Source organism: Hyla sarda, chromosome 7, assembly GCF_029499605.1.
Source record: "Hyla sarda isolate aHylSar1 chromosome 7, aHylSar1.hap1, whole genome shotgun sequence".
Lineage (NCBI taxonomy): Eukaryota > Metazoa > Chordata > Amphibia > Anura > Hylidae > Hyla > Hyla sarda.
Window position 1 is genome coordinate 46,690,327 of NC_079195.1, and position 18,859 is coordinate 46,709,185.

At 43.8% G+C, this 18,859-nt stretch overlaps 1 protein-coding gene across 5 annotated transcripts in view; it reads left to right on the plus strand.

The window, feature by feature from the left end:
* Positions 1 to 18,859, plus strand: part of PTPRE (protein tyrosine phosphatase receptor type E) — a 245,356-nt gene that overhangs the window by 28,665 nt on the left and 197,832 nt on the right. The window contains exon 1 of one of the 5 annotated variants that reach the window (XM_056528882.1): positions 3,546 to 3,682. The exons of 2 other annotated variants lie outside the window; for them this stretch is intronic. The gene's annotated coding sequence lies outside the window, so the exon portion shown is untranslated. Of the gene's footprint in view, positions 1 to 3,545; positions 3,683 to 18,859 lie in introns of those variants that run through there. 2 more of the 5 variants (XM_056528883.1, XM_056528886.1) reach the window with 2 other exon arrangements.

Below are 18,859 nucleotides of genomic sequence, written 5' to 3' on the forward strand. Positions count from 1 at the left end.
TCTGGAGAGGAGGAGAATGTGTCTTATTAATGTGGAGCTCATGCAAATGACACCGAGAGATAATGTGTGGTCTCCGACAATGATATTGGTCACTGGTGACATCCAGACATTACAGGGGTTTGTTTCGACGAACGATCAGCTACTTATCTCCTATCCTGTGGATAGGGGATAAGTACATTGTTGCCAGAATACTCCTGTAGGCTCTTAAATAGTACTTGTCATGATCTTGTTATATTGTATAATCCTCCCAGTTCACTGCTCCCATCATGATAAACCACCCCCTGCCTTTATTTTTATTATTTTTTAGTTTTCTACCTTGATATTGTTCTGTATTTTCTGCTCAGTCAGATACACAGACTAGGAAGGGGCGTTACCCAGCAGGCTGTGACATCATCTGAAGCCATACAGGGGAGAACTTCCTCCCTCACTCTGCTACACACAGCCCAGAGCAGTTCAGTGTTAGATGAGCTATGATTGGCTAAAGCTGCACACACACCCCTCAGCACTCCAGACGTCATTTCCTGATTTTGGGCTTCTGCCAGGCCAGCAGGAGTCTAAAGTCTGTACAAGAGATGGGGGAAAATGTGCTCTGGACAAGTAGGGAGACACATAGTGGCAGCTTTTTAAAACATAAATAAAATTTAGAAAACTAACATTTTTTGAAACAAAGTACATTAGACAGATTTCTTCTTTACCATAGCAAAAATTTATTTTAATGATGGTGCCCATTTAAACCTGGAAAGACTCCCCCAGAACACTTAACAAAGGGGGATTTTACTTTTGGAAGAAAGGGACCTAAAACTCCTGCAGTTTTGTATATATATATATATATATATATATATATATATATATATATATGTAAAAAGATAAGCCAGAATAGCTTTGCTTTAACAGAAAGGAATATGTGTATGCCTAGCGTTTAATTGTGGAAAGGGTGTAATGTCCAGCACCTTTGCTCTGGTCTTCCCATCATGTGACTGTAGACCTACCTCATTGGTTGACTTTGCTGTATATAGCCGATGCTGGTGATTGGCAGCCGCAGTGAGTTGGGTATATGGTCATGATTACTAGAGGTGCACCGAAATGGAAATTTCAGAACCGAAACGAAACCGAAATAAAAAAAAATGTCCGGCCGAAACCGATACCGAAACCGAAAATGACTTCTCCCCGTCTTCTGGTAAAATGCAGCGCTCCGCTCATTAGATTAGATTCCCCCACATTAGATTGCCAGCTCCCCCACATTAGGTTGGGAGTTCCCCCACATTAATAGGCAGCTCCCCCAAAATAGTAGGCAGCTCCCCCACATTATTAGGCAGCTCCCCCCAACAATATTAGGTAGCTCCCCCCACATTTGTAGGCAGCTTCCCCCCACATTAGGTCAGCAGTTCCCCCACAAAAGTAGGCAGGTTCCCCACAATAGTAGGCAGTTCCCCCACAATATTAGGCAGCTCCCCACAACAATATTAGGCAGCTCCCCCACATTTGTAGGCAGCTCCCCCCCCCCCACAATATTAGGCAGCTCCCCCCCAACAATATTAGGCAGCTCCCCCCCACAATATTAGGCAGCTCCCCCCACATTTGTAGGCAGCTCCCCCCCACCCCACAGACATATAGCTTCCAGCCATATACAGTGTATGGCTGGAGACTGTATGTCTGTACTGCTGCCCCTACAGTGTTCCGGTCACCGCTCCTCCGGCCCGGGGTCACATCTACTACTGCTATGGCCTATGGACCATAGCAGTAGGTGCCGGGACCGGAGGAACGGTGACCGGAACACTCAAGAAGATAACGCACCGCCGGTCACTTACCAGGCCCCGGCCAGCGCGCGTTCTCCTGCGACGATCCTGATGTCCTCCTGCGTCTCTATGGTTGTACGCACGGGACGTCAGTGACGTCCCGTGCGTACAACCATAGAGGCGGAGAAGCGAAGGACCGAAGGAGGATCGCAGGAGGACGCCGGAGAATGGTGAGTGACCGGCGGACATCCTTATGTCCCGAAAAGATTTTTCGGGACACAGGGATGTCCGGGATAGGAATACTTCTTTTTATGTGCCCGGGCCGGCTCCCGTGTGTGGCTGCAGGCGGGGGCCGACCAGAGCATATAAAACCTAATACTGTATACTAAAAACCAGGGGGCCTCCAGCTGTTGTGAAACTACAACTCCCAGCATGCCCGGACAGACTTTGCCAGTCCGGGCATGCTGGGAGTTGTAGTTTCACAACAACTGGAGGCCCCCTGGTATTTAGTATACAGTATTAGGTTTTATATGCGCTGGCCGCCCCCCCGCCTGCAGCCACACACGGGAGCCGGCCCGGGCACATAAAAAGAAGTATTCCTATCCCGGAGAGCGCGCCCCCCAGATGTTGCGCCCGGTGCGGCCGGCCCCCCCTGCACCCCCCACGAGTGCCTCTGCCACTGGCAGTGTTTGCAACTTGTGCTGTGGGCGGGCAGGGGAGGTTGGTCATTATCGGCAAATTTTTTGTTGTTTCGGCATTTCCCCGAAACAGCTATTTTCGGCCGATATGTATCGGCCGCCGATATATCGGTGCATCCCTAATGATTACAATTAAAGACAGCGGGGAGGACCGTATTTTTGACTTGAAGAGGTGAATATAGGTAATTCTTTTTAATTTTAGCACAATCCTGAGCAAAATCTTTAAAAGAGTCAAAAATCCCAATAAGTCAAAGGGAAGGGCTCTCTGTTAGCCATGGTTCCCTAAAGGTTTCTTCTACAAGTGGTTATTTTTCAGAATGCTGTAAATGACTATAACGTTTTAAAATGATACTTTCAGGGCTTTAAACTGCAATTTCCATTTAATTGAATTATTTTTATTACTTATTTTTTCTACATGGGCCATACATAGATTTTGTGGTCAAAGAATCAAGTGGAATTTGCAGGCAAGTTATGGTGGACTAATGTTAACTAATAGTGGACGCTATATTTGGCATTAAAAGTTTCCAACCTTAGGGTACATTCCCACACGGCGTATTTGCTGCGTATTTGCTGCTGCGTATTTTATTTTCTCTGTTGAAGTCAATGGGTAGGAAAATACGCAGCACCAAATACGCAGCAAAATACGCCGTGTGGGAACGTACCCTTAAAGTGTTTTTTAGACACTTTACAAAACTTCACTACAGTCCGTGCCAGTAGATAAAAAATGGTTACTCACCCTTGAACTTACTGCTGTTCCAGCGCCACTCTTGTCCTTCACTGGAAGTGCAGTCATGACATCCAAGTACATTGTGTTGTAGTGCTCTAGCCAATCACTATGGGGGAGATTTATCAAAACCTGTGCAGAGGAAGAATGGTGCAGTTGCCCATAGCAACCAATCAGATTGCTTCTTTCATTTTCCACAGGCCTCTTTAGAGGCCTGTGGAAAATGAAAGAAGCAATCTGATTGGTTGAGGAAGAGTGGTGCAGTTGCCCATAGCAACCAATCAGATTGCTTCTTTCATTTTCCACAGGCCTCTAAAGAGGCCTGTGGAAAATGAAAGAAGCAATCTGATTGGTTGCTATGGGCAACTGCACCACTCTTCCTCTGCACAGGTTCTGATAAATCTCCCCCTATATGGCCAGCTTTATAGTCAGAAAGACTTCTTTACGAGGTCTTTGCATATTGATCTGAATTTCACAGCGTGGGTAAGCTAGGTGCCAACCCCTGTAGGTGTCCAAAAGACAAGGTAAGCACCTTCTAGCAAAGAGGATTAAATAGGCAGTCTTAAATCTGCCATAACTACAATGCATAAACAAACAAACACAAATGATGCACCCGCACCCTGAGTAAGCTATGGGCGAACGTAGAGTTTTGTTATGTTTTAAATTGCATTACTGCTATATTTACTCAGCTTATAAATTTAAGGTCCTTAGTGCAAATTGTGATCAAATTGTTGGAGCCCACCTGCTACAACAAGGTGACCTCACTCAGATGGGCCCATGTACAACATCAGTGGTCCCCAGACTGTGGACTTCCACATGTTGCAAAACTCCCAGCATGCTAAAAGTTGTAGGGTTTGCATCATTTTAAAGGGGTACTCTGCCCCTAGACATCTTATCCCCTATCCAAAGGATAGGGGATAAGATGTCTGATCGTGGGGCTCCCGCCGCTGGGGACCCCCACAATCTCCCTGTTCCACCATTGTTCGTTTAGAGCGTCAGGTGCAGCTCCGGAGGCCTGTGACGTCACGGTTAAGTCCCACTCAAGACGTCACGGCCACGCCCCCTCAAATGCAAGTCTATGGGAGGGGGCTTGACGGCCGTCACACCCCCTCCCATAGACTTACATTGAGGGGGCGTGGCCATGTTGTCACGAGCGGGGTGTTACCCTGATGTTTCTAGCCTCCGCCACCATTGCCATTCATCCAGCACAGAGCGATCCGTGCACCGAATGTTTGGGGTGCTGCAGTCGAGATCACGGGGGTCCCCAGCGGCAGAACCCACACGATCAGACATCTTATCCCCTATCGTTTGGATAGGGGATAAGATTAGAGATGAGCGAACTTACAGTAAATTCGATTCGTCACGAACTTCTCGGCTCAGCAGTTGATGACTTTTCCTGCATAAATTAGTTCAGCTTTCCCTTGCTCCGGTGGGCTGGAAAAGGTGGATACAGTCCTAGGAGACTCTTTCCTAGGAATGTATCCACCTTTTCCAGCCCACCGGAGCACCTGAAGGCTGAACTAATTTACACAGGAAAAGTCATCAACTGCCGAGCCGAGAAGTTCGTGACGAATCGAATTTACTGTAAGTTCGCTCATCTCTAGATAAGATGTCTAGGGACAGAGTACCCCTTTAAGGTCCACAGTACTTCCTGTACACTTTCCTCTCATTCCTCTGCCTAAGCTCACAAGGAGATCTCAGCTTAGGTAGGAATCAGCTTAAAGGGGTTATCCAGGAAAAAACTTTTTTTTTATATATATATCAACTGGCTCCAGAAAGTTAAACAGATTTGTAAATTACTTCTATTAAAAAATCTTAATCCTTCCAATAGTTATTAGCTTCTGAAGTTTTCTGTCTAACTGCTCAATGATGATGTCACGTCCCGGGAGCTGTGCATGATGGGAAAATATCCCCATAGGAGCTGCACAGCTCCCGGGATGTGAGTCATCAGAAAACAGTTAGACAGAAATCAGCAACTCAACTACAGAAGCTAATAACTATTGGAAGGATTAAGATTTTTTAATAGAAGTAATTTACAAATCTGTTTAACTTTCCGGAGCCAGTTGATATATAAAAATAAGTTTTTGCCTGGAATACCCCTTTAAGGTTGTTCTTTTCTGTCTAAGTGCTCTCTGATGACACCTGTCTCGGGAAACGCCCAGTTTAGAAGAGGTTTGCTATGGGGATTTGCTTCTAAACTGGGCGTTTCCCCAGACAGGTGTCATCAGAGAGCACTTAGACAGAAAAGAACAACCTTAACTTCAGAAGCTTATAAGTACTGAAAGGATTAAGATTTTTTAATAGAAGGAATTTACAAATCTGTTTAACTTTCTGGAGCCAGTTGAGATATATATATATATATATATATATATATATATATATATATATATATATATAAGTTTTTTCCTGGAATACCCCTTTAATCGTATACTAGTACAAAACAGCCTTGGAGAGTTGGCAGGAGTGCAGGACCAAGATGGAGGCCATGCTCCTCCTGGAGGGACTGTAATAGCATCCACATTGGAAAAATTGATGACAAGAGGTTGTTAAATTTTTAGGGATTGTCCCCAAGAACAGGGCAATGGTTGTTTGTAGTAGGAAAACAGATACTTTATGTTCCAAAAACCTGATTGTCATCGGTAAGCAATCCCGTGGCTGCAGTCTATGGGGCCCCTAGGTCTAAAGAAGATTTTGCTCAGATAATTTAGAAATCCTGAACCATGTCGGCAGCTATGATGTGTGTTTTCCTTTCATATTCTTTGTATGCCTTGTGCCTTTGAAATCGGTTGAATGTACATTTGCTCTGGAACCATCTGTGCCGTTTCTTTATATGAGTTTTATGGTTCTGTTATTATACATCTTTTGATTTATAGCTCATGTTCTACCTGAGGAATATTCATGTCCATCACTTATCTTTATCCTATAGCAGTGGTCTTCAACCTGCGGACCTCCAGATGTTGCAAAACTACAACTCCCAGCATGCCCGGACAGCCGTTGGCTGTCCGGGCATGCTGAGAGTTGTAGTTTTGCAATATTTGGAGGTCCGCAGGTTGAAGACCACTGTCCTATAGTAAGAGAATTCACAGAAGTGAAATGGTTAACTCGTATTAAAACTTAACTTTTAATATAATAAGAGATAAGATAAATTGTCCACAAAATGATAATAGAGAAAATATAAACAGATATAGGTGCAAAGGAAAAGAGAGCTCTGATAAATGGATAAGAGCTCAAATACCCTCACCCATCATCAACATGTATCCTACAAAACACAGCCTGTGTAATAAACAACAAGGGCGTATCAATCCCGACGTGTTTCCCCCTCTCCAAAGCTGATGATGTGTAAAAATATGGGGTTCCTCAGGGGATATAGGATGTAGGAGAAATTAATATAAACAGATAAAACTGGTAAATAGTGGCTGCCAGCTAACAAATTAGATGTACGGTCCAATAAGGACCACTCAATCATACCCAATGGTAAGTCCTTCGCATGGATTAGTAGTAGAGTAGCCTGTAGATGATGGCCGGATCCCTCCTGGCAGCCCAGCAGCCACTGTCCTATAGTACCTCAAAACCCACAATAGGATCAATATGAGCCATTTATCCGGAAACACCTAGCATTTATCCTAGCACCTAGCCGATATGCTGCTTGCAATAGACCCTCATCCCCCATATCAGTATTATATCAGCTGTTTATCCATAGGACATGCATGTTATACAGCCCCCATTCAAGACTCTAGTAAAGTTAGATTGAACTGTAGTGACAGTGTATTGTTTCCTTCTGCTTTCCAGAAACAGAGAAAGAAAAGTGGAGAGGATAGCTCAGGAACTATGGGGGAGATTTATCGAAACATGTGTAGAGGAGATATTACCCAGTTGCCCATAGCAACCAATCAGATCGCTCCTTTCATTTTTCAGAGGCCTTTTCAAAAATGAAAGAGTAAAGCAACAAGAAAAAACAAAACTGGAGAGCGGACCTTCTATTCACCATACATCCAGAAATTTATTTGAACTAAAAGCGCACGTAGATAAAACAAAGAGCACGTACGTGCACTCACCGCTGGGCAGAGACAGTCGGGTCTGGAAGTCCGGTAGTGGGGTGCCGGGTCGCGGCATAGTTGCTGGTGTGTGGTGCTCGGAGGCTACGCCGGCAGTTTCGCACGTAAGTGCATGCTTCTTCCGGCCTTGAGAGGCCGGAAGAAGCACGCACTTACGTGCGAAACTGCCGGCGTAGCCTCCAAGCGCCACACACGAGCGCCTATGCCATGACCCGGCACCCCGCTACCGGACTTCCAGACCCGACTGTCTCTGCCCAGCGGTGAGTGCACGTACGTGCTCTTTGTTTTATCTATATTGGATACTTTACACTTGTGTATATGCATTGGTACCTCCAACATGCCAATCTGCATTGGCACCTCCAACATAGGAGACATTGTGGCAGGTTACCGAGGATCGCATCGTTGCTTGTAAAAGGTGATATCGCTCCCTGAGTGCTCTCCCCGTTTTCCTTTCTTCATTTTTTGATAAAAGCGCACTTACTTCACCGAAGGGAGTAATTTGAATCCCCACTCCCCTCGAGCTGGCATGCTTGTCAGAATCTCTCGGCATCTTAGCTTCCTCCTTCCTATGTTTTCACCGTTTCACCGGGACTTCTCCTGATTAATTCAGACCCAAAGCTTCGGTCTAATACACAATAACAATTTATTACACCATAACAATTGAGAAAAATGAAAGAAGCGATCTGATTGGTTGCTATGAATAACTCAGCAACTCTTCCTCTGGACAGTTTTTGATAAATCTCCCCCTAAATCTTTTGGAGATCCTTTACAATGAGGGATGTTCTCTTTAAAGGAAAACTTCAGCAAAAATGATTGCGGGGGTCCGACCGCTGGGACCCTCTGAGATCTCTGGAACTGGCCGGCTGTCAGTGAGGAGCGCGTGCTGCAGACGGCACACTCTCCATTCATTTCTATGGGAGTGCCAAAAAGACAGCACTCTGGCGCTTCCATAGAAATGAATGGATCGGGTGCCGTCTACCGGTAGACGACACATGCTCCTCACTGAAAGAGCCGGGGTCCTGTCCCGTCCAAGCGGCTGGACCTTCCCGCGATTTGCTACTTATCCCCTATTGTTTACGGCAGTGGTCACATCTGCGGCATGTATTTCCTTGTTCTATTCCATCATAGGAGTAGAACAACGAACATGACACCAGTGGCAGATCTTCGGAATGCTAGACACCAGTGGCACCCGATGGAAAAATTTACTAAAAAAGGATCTGTCAGGTATCTGGCATGGTGTCCAGCATTTTACTGGATAAAATAGCACCACTTGTGACACTATTTTGTCCAGGATTTTTGCTGGAATATGCATTGGCACCTCCAACATAGATGTAAATGAGGCCAAACTCTTTAACTTTCTTGTGCCTGGTCAAGGCCACCACCAGACAAAGCAAGGTGCCCGCTGTGCCACCTGCTGCTATAGAAATCAGTTATCATACTCTTTCTAAGATAATCACTGAAAGACAGCATTCGGCACAGCAGGGAAACAAAAGGTACTCACCGTCTTGCTATCCCTTTTGATGTGGGATTTAATGTTTTTTTGCAGCATGCGCCAAGCCTAAACTTTTCCGGGGTGCTCAGCTTCAGAAGCACACTGTCCAATAATGCAAACATAACATGAGGCAACACCCACCGGTTCCGTTGCAGAGCGTTTTAATATCTTAAGTTCAGTGTCACACACAAACACGGGGACGACAACGTTGGCACTTCCATCGTTATCTTCCCACCGTTTTTGTGTGACACTGCACTAGAGATTTTAAAACGCTCTGCAACGGAACCGGTGAGTGCCACCTCATTTTCTGTTCGCTTTATCATACTCTTTCTGCTTGCAGTTGCTACTAAGGTTAATGAAGATTTATTGAGGTAGTAATTTGTTCCATAGGGTTGCAGTCCCCACATTGATACTAATAGAGTGTAGTAGTCTCTATGAAGAGTCATCCTGTTAAGAAAAAAAGTAAAAAGTATGCCGTGCGGTCTACTCAGAAAGTCATTTCCATGCGACTTGGAGAGACAGACAAGCAAGTGAGGCCTAAGGGGACCTGCAGTTATATCAGTCACACTAAGTGAACATATTGACCTGCAGCCCAATGCACCCGGGGTCCGTGCTGAAGAATGAGCGAGAAGAAACATATCTGTCCTCAAGAATGAATAGATGTAAAGTGAAAGCTGCTTTCGGGATGGTACAACTCTCCCAGAAGGAGTCACAGTGTGAAATATTCAATATTCATTTTTATTTTTCCGCTCGTGTTTTCCTCTCTCCACATTATGCAAGGGATGAAACCGCTTTTCCGCTTATCTTGTTGTATTCTTACCCATATACACTGAAAGCAAAGCTTTTCATGTCTCCCCCGAACAAAAGCGGTCCTGTGGGAAGGACTTCATACAAAATGCCGTCTTCAAAGCCTCTCGCCCCCTACCAGAAACTTCAAAGATTCTAACATCAAATAGACATTTAAATATTAGAATAAACATTTTGACTTCTGGTCACCCTTCATTCAGATGTTCTACATAATAGTTTGCCGAGATCTAGAATATATAAATGCATGTTGATATTTTAAAGCCGGCAGGCCATGCCTGAACATTATATTGTGAATGGATTTCCAGGCAGGCTGTGACTAACATAGTGCTTGCTTGTAAACACTACCATGTCCCTCAAGGTACAGCTACCTCCACCCATGTACCTCCACCCAGGACTGTGTCCTACAGGAAATAGTCAGTCATATTGTGACAGTAGAGGAAGAGGTTGGAAATTCAGATCAACTTCTCAAAATTATATTTATCAGCGCAGCGCTCACCGTCATGTGAAACAACAGTGATGGAACAGTTATAATAAAATACCAAATGTTTCTTATGGACAACTTATTTCTAGAGGCAAACTCATTTTTTCCAGCCTCTACTGTCATCAGATGCAACCGGCTCCCTACATAAAGACTGATATATATCTACACATGACTTACATATACTGTAACACATTCTCTTGATCTTTATCCAACCAAGGATAACAGCACTAGATAGAGCCTTCTCTCCTGTTCCTCTCTTTTTTCTATATATTGAGTCATGTTTTGAGGCTGGGTTTTTTGTCACTGGGAACGAGATGGGCCACCTTCTCTTACTATTCCTGACAGACGACCCCCTACCATCCCTCTCATTGTCTGTAGAGTTTAAAGTGTCAGCATTGGAATGTCTGGAAGACTATAAATTTCATCCTCATTTATAGTTTAGGTAAAGCAGGTGGTTGGCATCCGCCAGTGTCTGGTGTCCCAGCACTCACTGCTGCCAGGCTGCTATCACTGCTCCACGCTGTCTGGTCTGGCCTTTCTCCTGCTTCCCGCTCCATTGCTGCAGTTCCTGGTCTGCCCCATAGAGGACACGTCCATGTACTGGCTGCATCTTAAAGACCCAGCGTGCGCATCTCTTATGTGTCCTCCACCTATCCCTGCCTGGCATTACCTATTTAAGGTTGCTTCACCCAATCTCCTGTGCCTGAACAATATTATGATTCTGCCATAGTGAATGTGTGTTGTGTCTGATTTGCTATCCTGTATCTCACCTGTGCCTGTTTACCTGACATTTCCTCTGCCTAACACTTGTGTACCATGCTGACCCTCCTGTGCATGACCTGGACTGTCACCACTGGACGTGATCCTAGCCAGAAATTCGTTCAGATGCTTCTAGAAAATCTTTAGCTCTGCTACAGTGACACAGTGAGGGATTAGGAAAGGTGAGTATAACTTTTTATTTTACCTTTATACCAACGTGAGTCCATACTCCACAATTTTGTGTGACCGAGCGACCCCTTTGAATATATTCCCTGTAGGTTATTATTGACACCCTATTGACAAGGGGAATGGTAACACCCAGTTGTCAATTCTATCATTGATACCGTATAGGAAAAACATGGGAATGGTACAGTGCAAAATTGCAAGGAGAGTTACACTAAAATTGTTATTTTTATGGGGAATACAAGTATCTTGCTAAAAGGACAGAAAGGAGCTCCTTAAAGAGTACCTCTAATGATCTTGTTACATTTTATAATTTTCCCAGTTCACTGCTCCCATCATGATAAACCACCCCTGCCTTTATTTTTATAATTTTTTATTCGTTTTCAACCTTGATATTGCTCTGTATTATCTGCTCAGTCTCAGACAGATTCAATGACTGGGAAGGGGCGTTCCCCAGCAGGTGGGACATCATCTGAAGCCATAGAGGGGAGAACTTCCTCCCTCACTCTGCTACACACAGCCCAGAGCAGTTCAGTGAGTGAGATGAGCTATGATTGGCTAAGGCTGCACACATCCCCCTCAGCACTCTATACTGCATGTCATGATTTTGGACTTCTGCAAGGCCAGCAGGAATCCAAAGTCTGTGCAAGAGATGGGGGAAATGTGCTCTGGACAAGTAGAGAGACACCTAGTGGAAGCTTTTTTAAACACAAATAAAACATGGAAAACTAAATTTTTTTTAATCAAAGTACATTAGAAATACTTTTTTACTTACCATAAGGAGTGCAATAGCAAAAAAATTTTTAATGATAGCGCCCTTTTAATATGGATTCTATAAATACCAGAGCATGTTTAATGTTTACATTGTGAAATGTGCATATAATGGAGAGGGCCAGGAAGTCAGTTGTTCACCCCTGTATAATGGGGGACACTGATGACTGAGACGCTCAGGAAGCTGTTGCCAGAACCTAACAATAGGAACTTGAGGAGATTTGCAATGGTGAGAAACTATACAGGGAGTTCAGGTCAGTACACTGTTATTCCAGTATTTTCCATGCAAGATGTTTTTATTTATTTTTACATCTTCTTGTTCCCTGTCCATTGCGACAAACATCTCCTTGTATAGATGAGGAGTACCTGAAAAAACAAACCTTAGGGTTCGCATAAGGACATTTCCTCTCTATATCCCGTTTTTTTCGGTATATCTCAAAGTCAACAGAGCTATTCACACAATCTTATGACTCTGTTTTCATATGCAGATATGCATATGGCTCTGTTCACACATGCAGTCAGGGAGGGATCGATATAATAGATGTTTTCAAGTGTGGATTTGCCTCAAACCTGTGGAGAAAGATTAAAGTGGTACTCCAGAAGAAGAAAAAGGTTTTCAAATCAACTGGTGTCGGAAAGTTATACAGATTTGTAAATTACTTCTATTTAAAAATCTTAATTCTTACAGTACTTATCAGCTGCTGTATGTTCCAGATGAAGTTGTGTAGTTGTTTCCAGTCTGACCACAGTGATCTCTGTTGACACCTCTGTCCATATCAGGAACTGTCCAGAGCAGGAGAAGTTTGCTATGGGGATTTGCTCCTGCTCTGGATAGTTCCTGATATGGACAGAGGTGTCAGCAGAGAGCACTGTGGTCAGCTAGAAATAACTACACAACTTCCTCTGGAGCATACAGCAGCTGATAGGTATGGGAAGGGTTAAGATTTTTAATAGAAATAATTCACAAATCTGTATAACTTTCTGGAGCTACTTTGAAATTGTTTTTTTTTTCATCCGGAGTACCCCTTTATGGTTTGAGGCCCTTAAAGGCCTTTTAATGGCATAGGTACAAAGTTATGGTTCTAATGGAAAACCCTTGGATTTCTATGTTGTCGATAAATATAATGATACATACAGTTTTTGCACAGAACCCTAGAAGAATCCATGCAGAAACCAACGTGCTAGTTACCACACTCTAGTCTATTCATACATTGACTAGAAGGTTAAAATAAAATATTTAGGACACTTATATAAAGTTTTCATGGTCGTTTTCCTTTAAGACTTAAAGGGGTACTACCGTGGAAATTATTATTTTTATTTTTTTAAATCAACTGGTGCCAGAAAGTTAAACAGATTTGTAAATTACTTCTATTTAAAAATCTTAATCCTTCCAGTACTTTTTAGGGGCTATATACTAAAGAGGAAATGCTTACCTTTTTGATTTCTCTGATGTCATGACCACAGTGCTCTCTACTGACCTCTGCTGTCCATTTTAAGAACTGTCCAGAACAGGAAAAAATCCTCATAGCAAACATATGCTGCTCCGGACAGTACCTAAAATAGACAGCAGAGGTCAGCAGAGAGCACTGTGGTCATGACATCAGGGAAATCTAAAAAGATAAGCATTTCCTCTGTAGTATATAGCCCCAAAAAAGTACTGGAAGGATTAAGATTTTTAAATAGAAGTAATTTACAAATCTGTTTAAATGGGTACTCCGCCCCTAGACATCTTATCCCTTATCCAAAGGATAGGGGATAAGATGTCAGATCGCTGCGGTCCCGCTGCTGGGGAGCCCGGGGATCCCCGCTGTGGCACTGCGCTATCATTACAGCACAGAGCGAGTTCGCTCTGTGCGTAATGACAGGCGGTACAGGGGACGGAGCAGCGTGACATCATGGCTCCGCCCCTCGTGACATCACGGCCCGTCCCCTTAATGCAAGTCTATGGCAGGGGGCGTGACGTCCGCCACGCCCCCTCCCCTAGACTTGTATTGAAAGGGGTGGGCCGTGATGTCACGAGGGGAGGAGCCCTGGCGTAACGATGCTCCGGCCCCTGTATTGCCATTACGTGCAGAGCGAACTCGCTCTGTGCTGTAATGATAGCGCAGTGCTGCAGCGGGGATCCCGGGGATCCCCAGCAGCGGGACCACGGCGGTCTGACATCTTATTCCCTATCCTTTGGATAGGGGATAAGATGTCTAGGGGCGGAGTACCCCTTTAACTTTCTGGCACCAGTTGATTTAAGAAAAAAGTTTTCCATGGTAGTACCCCTTTAAGGATTGTGTAATAACATATTCCTGGTCTATGATATTGCGAATTACTCTGTATAAAATAAGGTTGAGCAGAATGTGTCCTCTCATTTCCTCTGGCGGTGATCCTACCGTGGTATTTCAATTTCACGTATTATTTTTAACTTTCATATTTAGTATTTCCCGTATTAATAGTTAATCAGATATAGTACTTCAGAAATAAGATATTAGTGTGTGTCACTGGAGATGCAATTGACCTGCGCTGAAAAGGAGAAGAGGCCTAACAGCGTAACTAGTGGGGGTTGACATTTCTGAACCTTGTTCACATGACTACAGTCTCCTATCTTCAGCGATTATTTGTCCCGTCATTTCTAGCCTATGTAGAAGAGAAGTTCAGTTCAAAATAAGGCCTGGTTCCCCTTTTCTTTTCTACAGTTATTACAGCATCCGTGAAGACTGTCCTTAGTATCACGTGATGTCAAAGGAAATCTGTCACTAGTATCACCTGCACTAACCTGTCGGTAACGATCAGGTGACACTGATGACAACCGTACTCACCTTGTCCCGTTCCATGGCGGGGATCTTCAGTCATCTCCTCCGATAGCTCCGCTCCAGGCACCCTGCTTGGGGCACCGGTGGAGCTTACTGACGTCACCGCTGCTGTAAGACCCAGCAGCTCCCTGCTTGGTCCCGCTGTGAAAGAACTGCAGCGATGACATCAGTAAGCTCCGCCAGTGCCCCAAGCCAGAGCAGAGCTAACGGAGGAGATTACCGAAGATCCCCGCCACGGAACAGGACAAGGTGAGTACCGTTGTCATCAGTGTCACCTCCACTACCTGTTGGTACCGACAGGTTAGTGCAGGTGACACTGGTGACTGATTTAGTTTAACTCTTTGCTACTTTTTATTAGAAGCATTATATGGACCCGTAGGTACTTTGTGCACCAGTGGCATACACTGTATATAGTAGATTGGAGTCTATAGGAAAGTTCAAATTGTAGCCCCCATTATGGTTTCAGGTTGTACCACACAAGGCCTGATATATATTTTTTTCTTCTTGATGGATTTTTTGTGACCCATGGGCCATTACCCTACCCCCTTACAGTCCCTCTGGCGAAGGGAGTCCTGCATATGTTCGCTCTACCCAATTTTTAGGGATGGGACCAATCTTGGCTTGGGATTTTTTATCCAGTAGCAGCCACGTTGTCCACTTTTATAATATATATTTTCCATGCATGCTTTATTGCCACGTGCATAAGCCTTAGAGAATAACGGGCAGTGGGTGTGGGCCCGCTTTGCCACCCAACCAGCATGGCTGCAGAACACTTCTGAGGGCCCAAAGCTAAATTCTTTGTTAAAGTAGCCCATTCTTTAACCCTTCATTGTGAGGATCTGATCTTGCCTGTAGGGGACTACCAGGACACTATGTCTGGGAGTAGTCCAAGTGTTAGCGGGGGCTTGACCCCATAAGCCAGGAGATGCCAGTGCAAGGCACCAAGGGAACAGACAGACACTAGTTCAGGTAGGAATGCAGGCAGAAGCCAACATGGAACCAGATTCTCACGCATTAAACACCTTCACTGGATCACTTTTTCAAAGTGGAACCTGATAGTTGATTGCAGATAATACGTAGGGGAAGAATTTGTAAGCGTGCGCACATTTCAGGCAGGGCTTGAAATGACATCAGGAGCATCATAGGAGGAAGCGTGGAGCCAACATTGTGCAGAGAGGGTAATCCGGCAGCCGTGCCTGCCATGCAGAGCGGTAGTCTAATGGCACGGACCGCCAGCGTTACACAGGTCTAAATTACAAAGTCTCTGGCACGTTGTGCCAAACATAATATGGACTTTTTGTCGCTTTTTTCGATTCCTGGCAGTGCATGTATTTTATGACACTATTAATAAATCTCCCCAAGTGTGTTTATCAGGACTGAAGCCGATGTAATTGCACTTTTCATTGTAAGTCAGAAAACGTCCACACATCCCAACAATTCATTACCCGGAATGAGTTCCTTTTAATTAGTTGCTAATTCCAATTCCAATTTGGGCTCTGTTCACAACACGCTTGGACTATACAGCTAAAGTATATGATAAAAAAAAGTTCTACACATGTACTGTATGTTTTTTAGGCATGTTTACCTATTTTAAGGCTAAGTTTAAGGGTCTTCGTCTACCTTTGCCATCAGTTGTATTGCTGAAATGCGTAAAAAATTTATTTGATTAAATATGCATCTCCATGGTAACAGACTACTAACATATTGCGTCGTTACACCCTGCAGGTATACTACTTACCGTCTGTCCTCTGCATACATTCAATTGGTATTTTACCTGTTGAGTAGCTTTTTCTACGTTTTTTACCCTTTTCTCCATTTATCTGTAAGCTACGTCCTGCTGTAATTCACTTTTTACAGGTATGGACAACTTGTCAAAAGTTTATTCTAATGACAGTGACTCTTTAAAGGGGTTATCTGGTTAATTAAAAAGTTATCCCCTTTCCACAGGATAGGGGAATTAGTATCTGATCACGGGGACCTGACCCCTAGGACCCCCTGCAATCTCCAGAACAGGGCCCGTCTATTACTGCTAAGTGATCCGGCCTCCAACTTTCAAGACGAACTGGTCTGGGCAGTGACGACCCGCTCAGCCAACAACCGGCGAAGACCGGACATTGCTGTGGCCGATGATAGACTGAGCAGGCCATCACTGCAGAAACTAGTACGTCTTGAAAGATGGAGGCCAGAACGCTCAGCGAGGTTAAAGGGGTACTGAGCTGCTAGACATCTTATTCCCAAAGGATAGGCGATAAGATGGCTGATCGCAAGGGTCCCTTTGCTGGGACCCCGGCAATCTCCGTGCAGCACCCGGCATTCGGAACAAACGTCAGTTTCCGGTAGCAGTGGCCGTGACATCACGCCACACCCTCTCGTTACATTACCATGCTCCCTCCATTCATGTCTGTGGGAGGGGGTATGACGTGATGTCACAACCACTGCTGCCGGAACTCGACATTTGTTCAGAACGCCGGTTGCTGCGTGGAGATGGGACCCCCGCGATCAGACTAGGGATAAGATGTCTGGCAGCGGAGTACCCCTTTAAGTTGGGCCCTGTTATAGAGATCGTGAAGATGCCCCATGATCAGACTCTTATGCCCTATCCTGTGGATAGGAAATACATTTTTATGAACTAGACAACCCCTCTAAAACATTCAACCATGGGGGATCCGACTGCTGGGACCCCCCAGATCTCCAGAACAGGGCCCAACTCACCTCACTTATCACTCCGGACCCCTATCTCTCACAGGTTCTGCCAATAATACCAGACAAAATAACCAATTTTTCCAGATACTGTTTAAGAAACATAATATATCCCATTGCAGCTGCAATGGGGTCTGTCAGCGATATTGGTTTCCCAAATTACCCAGGATAGCTTCAGGGCCTGTTTGAATAAGCCCCATCTATTTGGGGGTACTATTGGTTAAGATATACTGGCAGATTGGCTGATAACTTGTCACTATTGCCATTCATGAGCTTGTGATCTGTATTAGTTGCCATGTCATCTAGGACTTTTCGCTGTTATATGGAATATATGGACTGGGGCCATTCTTACCATTCTTCTGTTAGTGGGCAGCGTATTGTCTCAGATTAGAAAGTGGCCTTTAGAGCCCACCCCACATGTGCAGGAAGGCAATGAATGTGTCTCTGTGTCCAGTGCGGAGGAGAAGAGCTCCGTGCAGAATCCCATTATTCCCGGCTCTGCTGACTCTCAGCTAAAACAAGTGGAAAGCATTCCGGTATTGGGTTCAGTATCTGAAGAGACGCGGGGGTTTGTTCTGCTGATGTGGATACGGTTGTTTATGGGACGCATTACTTTACCAGTTTTATGGCCAGGGCCCAGGGGCTGCAGACCAAACATGAATCTTTAATAGAAATTGCTTTACATAGTGACACGGCGCCATTAGTAATGTGATCGGGAAGAAGTGTAACCCAGAATATTATCCCTGTAGGTTCTATAGATGTCACATACAGTATTTGGCCTATAAGTTAACCAGCGTGGTTTTAAATGATGCTATATCTTATCTCATATATATCTTTGACTTCTATTCAATTATATCTCATATCTATCTATCATATATCTATCTCATATCTATCTAACTATCTATCTCATATCTATCTATTATCTATCTATCTAGCTATCTATCTCATATCTATGTATCTATCTCATATCTATCTATCTCATATCTATCTATCTCATATCTATCTATCTCATATCTATCTATCTATCTATCTCATATCTATCTATCTCATATCTATCTATCTCATATCTATCTATCTATCTATCTCATATCTATCTATCTCATGTCTATCTATCTTATATCTATCTATCTCATATCTATCTATCTTATATCTATCTATCTATCTCATATCTATCTATCTCATATCAATATCTATCTCATATCTATCTATCTATCTTATATCGATCTATCTATCTCATATCTATCTATCTTATATCTATCTATCTCATATCTATCTATCTATCTATCTATCTATCGCATATCTATCTTTCTATTCTATTCAATTCTATCTCATATCTATCTATCTATCTATCTATCTATATCTCATATCTATCTATCTTTCTCATGTCTATTTGTATATTTATCTCTTATCTATCTATCTATCTATCCATGTCCTATCTATCTTTCTATTTTCTATTTATCTATCTATCTATCTCATATCTATCTTCTATCTATATTTCTATTTTCTATCTATCTATGTCCTATCTATCTTTCTGTCTTCTATCTATCTATCTATATAAGTAAAAACAAAAGGAAAAATAGCCAGCACAACAACCTAATACACAGGTGCCCGCTGCTGTGGCAAATGCACAGCAGAGGTGAGTTATCATGTTA